The 5,350-nt window shown below is 38.6% G+C and overlaps 1 pseudogene; it reads left to right on the plus strand.

Annotated features, from left to right (window-relative positions):
• Positions 1-2,762: 2,762 nt before the first annotated feature.
• LOC141499513 (putative olfactory receptor 7A2) lies at positions 2,763-3,303 on the plus strand (annotated as a pseudogene).
• The last annotated feature ends 2,047 nt before the right edge of the window (positions 3,304-5,350 follow it).

A 5,350-nucleotide genomic window follows, 5' to 3' on the forward strand; every position in this document is an offset into this window, starting at 1 on the left:
AAAAGGAATCAAAATAGGCCAAGGAGAAAACTATCATTATTTGCAGATGTGATGATGGTGTGTTGTATTGGATAGAGCTCTAGGCCTGAATATAAAAAAATTAGAAATTACATTATAACATCTGAGCAATATGATAGTATGCTTGGAAAATACTCAAAATCAACAAAGATATTAATCAAATCAATAACTTCAGCAAAGTTGCAGACAACTAAATAAACCCTCAAAAACATAATGCATTTTATATAACAATAAGAAAATGTAAGAAGCAAAAATAAAACATAAAACAAAATTTCATACAAATAATCACAGAATGCATGAAATATATGGGGATTGATCTATCAAAGCACAAAAAGAGCTTTCATAGATTTTATTATAAAGAACTCCTTTAAAATTCTGTAAATAACTAAAAGAAGATTTGGTGCTGATGGGTCAGGTTAATTTAAAAAGGAATGTCCTCTTCCAGGGAAAAAGATGGACTTTCAATGAACCAGGGGAATTTCAAATGTTCCTTTTGGAATGGCCAGAGCTGAACAGAAGGTTTGATCTTCAGATACAGGACTCAGGTGAAGCATGGAGATTGGAGGAGAGGGGGAAAATATGAGGGACTTAATGATGATGAACTGCATGTATTCCTGCATAGAAAAATGACACTGATAATACTCATATGAACCTTCTCAGCTAATAGAGCAGGTAGAGGGAGCTTTTATAGTTGAAGCACAGGAGAAAGCTGAATTTGAAGATAAAATATGGTGTAAAAATAGAGTCAATAGAAAAAAAGGAAATGTAATGGGAGAAAGAAAAAGGAGAGGGGGAATAGGCCAAGATATTTCATATAATAAGATTTTTCTTTATTACAATGAGGTATTTCAATGATATGGAAGGGGAGAGGCAAGGGGAATGAGGGAAACTTTCCTCTCATAAGAGGTGGTTAGGAGAGGAAACAGCATATATACTCAATGGAGTATAGACATCTGGAGTACGAAGGAGGGGGGAGCAGGGGGAAGGGGTGGGGATGTGAATAAAGGAGAAGAGGAAGGACCATGGGGGGAGAGTGGTCAGATATAACACATTTTCTTTTTTACTTCTTGCAAGGGGCTGGGATTAGAAGGCCTGTCCAGGACCATAGGGCCAGGTAGATTCTGGGCCTAAGGGGTGATATGGGAGGGTCAGGGCCTCTTGGCCCCAGGATCAGGGATCTGTCTGCTGTGTCACTCAGCTATCCTACAGCAGAGTCAGAGTGAAAGGAGAGAGAAAATATAGTACATGGTAATGGAGAAATAAGAAAGGAGGGAGTTGCGATCAGCAATGGCAACATTGGAAAAATATGGAAGTAACTTTTGCAATGGATTTACCATAAAGATTGTGATCCACCCCAAAAAAATACCATTGATGGGATCACTTACATGGCTCTGTCAGTAAAAATAGCACTGTCAATAATTAAAAAAAAAGAATAGAAGAATCTGGTTTTCAGGGAGTAGGGAATAGGAATCTGAAATAGAAGGTGTTATTGCTTGGAACTCCAAAATGGCAGAGAAGTGCCTTTTCATATATATGTATATATATATATATATATATATATATATATATATATATACACACATATATATATGTTTATGTGGAAGGTTGACTCCCATTCACTACAAGATTTATGTGCGTACAGTGTACAAAAAGAGGAAACGCACACAAGGTCCATAAAACAACTTCTGACAGAGACAGATATTCATTTGAAAATGATCTGGAGGTTTCCAGTTGATTGTAAACTCACTTTGATTCAATTGGGATATAGAAGACAAAATAATGCAAAGAAAAATTAATTGAATTATAGGAGAAATAACTTCCAATCAAAAAGAAATGATCATGCCATTGATATTGAGCAGAGTCAGACCTCCTCTGAAATTTTCTGTTTATTTTGGGGCATTTATAAGACATTTATAATCTGAAGAGGATGCAAGGGAGTGTAATCAGGGTGGTGAAGGGCTTATTCAGGTCGACTGAAGGAACCAGCATTTCTAAATGAGAAATATTGACTATACTCACAAATTAAAAAGAATGTTATATGAGAGAGAAAAGAGATTTATCTGTCAAGTGTTAGAGGGTAGAATGAGAACACTGTATAAAATTTGAAAAGTCATCTTTTGGAAGAAGGGGATAGCAAACCCAGAGTTGAATTGGCATACTCAGATAGCTGAAAGCTTTTCTTTCTATTGAAGTCTTCAAGGAAAGGCAATATGCCCACTTGTATATTTTTGGCAAAATTTTTGTGGGATATACTTTCATCTGACATCCCTTCAAATTCTATATGATTTTAGAAACTTGATGGATGAATGGACTGTGAAAAGCTATATTCTTGCCAGATCATTGTCTCTTGTTTCTCTGCTGTTGTCTGAAAGAATGATCCTATCTGGTTCATTGCATCTCCTTCTTTATCCCATGGCCATTGATGCTGAAAGAAAATTTGAGATAATATTCATAAAGTGTTGATTTTTAAAAAAATAGTTGTTCATGTTTCATGGATTGTCTGAACTAGAAGGTAACTTTAAAGGCATTAGGTAAAAATTCTTGGTCTTCAACTGAAATTGAATGTGGAAAATGCAAATAGTTCAAAGTCAAAAAGGTAATAGGGGCAGAGACAGGGACAAAACTTTTAAATTCTAAGTCAGAGCCTGGACAGAGTCATAATTCATTCCATTTGATATACAAGGATAGTTGCATTTTGATGCCATGTCTTCTTATTTCTCTTTTCCAACAGAAAAGTCAGCCCTATGATAACAGGAAACCAAACACAATTCAATGAATTCATCCTCCTGTGATTTTCTGAGAAAACAGATCAGCAGGGGCCACTCTTTGGGATGTTTTTAGGCATGTATTTGGTTCATGTGGTGGGAAACGTACTTATAATCATGTCTATTGTCTCTGACTCTCACCTCCACACACCAATGTACTTCTTCCTTTCCAATTTGTCCTTTGTTGCTATCTGTGTTGTGTCCACCACTGTCCCCAACATGTTGGTGAGCATCTTGACAGAAAACAAGGCAATATCTTATCCTGAATGTCTTTCCCAGATGTACCTCTTTGTGATTTTTGTTAAATTGGACACTTGTCCCCTCACTGAAATGGCTTAGGACCGTTTTTGTGGCTATCTGTCACCCTCTACTATATACAACCATCATGAGGCCATGGCTCTGCAGGGGATTGGTGTTGCTCTCCTGGATATTAAGTTTTCTAGACTCCCTTCTTCACTGTCTGATGGTAACACATCTCTCCCTCTATAAAGACCAAAAAATTCAGCACTATTTTTGTTAGCTTGCTGAGATTCTGAAACTCTGGTTCTGACACACTCATCAATTATGCTTTGATATATATCATATTTGTATTGCTGTGTGTTCTCCCCTTACAGGGATCCTTTACTCCTAGTCAGATCTGTTCTTCAATTTTGAAAATTCCATCTGGCCTTTTCTACCTGTGGATCTCACCTCTGTGTAGTTTCCTTATTCTATGGCATAGTACTTGGAATATATTTTAGCTCATCAGCTACCCAGTCTTCTTGGAAGAGCACAGTTGCCTCAGCAATGTATGCTGTAGTCACCCTTATGTTGAATCCCTTCATCTATACTCTAAGGAATAAGGACATAAATGCTTCCCTTAGGAAACACATTAGCAGAATAATGTCCTCTTTGTGATGGGGCTGGTTGCTCATAATTATAATAAGACACAGGTATTTGCCAAGGAAATGTTGGGAGTCAGAAATGTTAGATTTTCCAGTTTTCTCTCATTCAAATTCATCTTCCACATAGCTACTGAAATGTTTTCTCTAAAGCACATATTTTGATCTTGTCATTGTTCCTAATCAATAAAATATTCTTTCTTTGACCATCAAATGCCTTCATAACATAATCCCTTCTTACCTTTCCAGTTTTCTATTATCTTACTCCAGTCTACCTGCTCATAGATCCAGTGACACAGGTTTCTTTCCCATTTTGAATGACACATTCCATTTCTTAGATGTAGCTACAGCGAACTTTTTACACATTAATTTCTCATTTACCTTATGACTGACTGCTTAAGTTGTGAGAAAATTCTTAATTAGGCTGTGTTAAAATCTACCTTGTGGTAAGTGATTCTTATTTTACTAATACAGGAAAAGCAAAATAAAGATTAATATGAAATAAAATTGACACAAAATAGGAACAAAAGCAATTAAAGCACTAGAATGTTACCATCTTACTCAAGAGAGACTCTTCCTCAGATATCATTTCAGAAATGCAAAAGTATAGCTGACATATATGATAGCTGAGAGATATCAATGCAAAAATATAGATTTGACCTCAAAGGTGCCATGAACCTTGGTATGGAAAAATCCATGATTAAAATATGTCTTCTTTTCCTTTGTGAAACTAGCTCACACTTGGGGAGAATAATCCCCCAAATAAACTCTCATACTCTTATACCATTCCCTACTGCTTATTACCTCATGGTAGATGATGCTGCAGCTGTTTCTGATGCTGCTGCTAATTTTTCTATAACATAATTTTGCTAACCATAACAATACTTAAATAATCCTATTTTTCCTAAAACTAAAATATAATTCTGAAAATGATGACTTATAAAGAAGCAACACATAGTTGGGGCCAAGATGGCGGAGAGAAGACAGGCACAGTTCTAAAGTCTCCTGATCTCTTCCCCATCTATCACATGAAACAAACCTCTTAAAAGAAATCTGAACCAGGAAACCCAGAAAGAAAAGCCAGGAGAGGAAAATCTACCTCAGGATTTGTCTCCCACAGCAGCCTTGGCTGAGTACCAGCAGGTGAGTCTGAGCTCCCAGGGAAGATCAGCCAGACCAACAGCTGAATCGGAACCTGGAGTCTGAGGGCCCAAGACCTGTACCTGCTGGATCAGTGGTGGGGCTGGACAAAGGGGGCTTGGGTCTGCGGGGAAGCAGAGGCGCTGGTGTTGGGGCTGTCACCCTGGAGCTTGGGGAAGGGGCTGCAGGGAGAGGTCTGGTGCAGGACAGCTGGGGACACCATCCCTGGACCCCTCAGGTCTGAGAAACTCTGAGCCCACGCCTCCATTGCACTGAGGCTTCCTCCCAAACAAATGCAAATTATTTCTGCCTCAGGCCCAGGTGTGTGAGCAAAAGAACCAGCCCAGCTGAGGAATCACCTCAGGCCAGGGTAAAGCTCACCATTGATTGAAGGCAAAAGAATTCAATAGCTCCAATTCCCTCCCTCAAGCAAAGGGAGAAGGCCTCCCAACCAAGGTCACAGACAGCCCAGAGAGGGCAACCAGCTCCTCCTACTGGCCAGCCAGAGAAATGGCTCTCACAAGCCCAGGTGAACCAGCCCATCCC

Source organism: Macrotis lagotis, chromosome X (genome assembly GCF_037893015.1).
Source record: "Macrotis lagotis isolate mMagLag1 chromosome X, bilby.v1.9.chrom.fasta, whole genome shotgun sequence".
NCBI classification, from domain to species: Eukaryota; Metazoa; Chordata; class Mammalia; order Peramelemorphia; family Peramelidae; genus Macrotis; species Macrotis lagotis.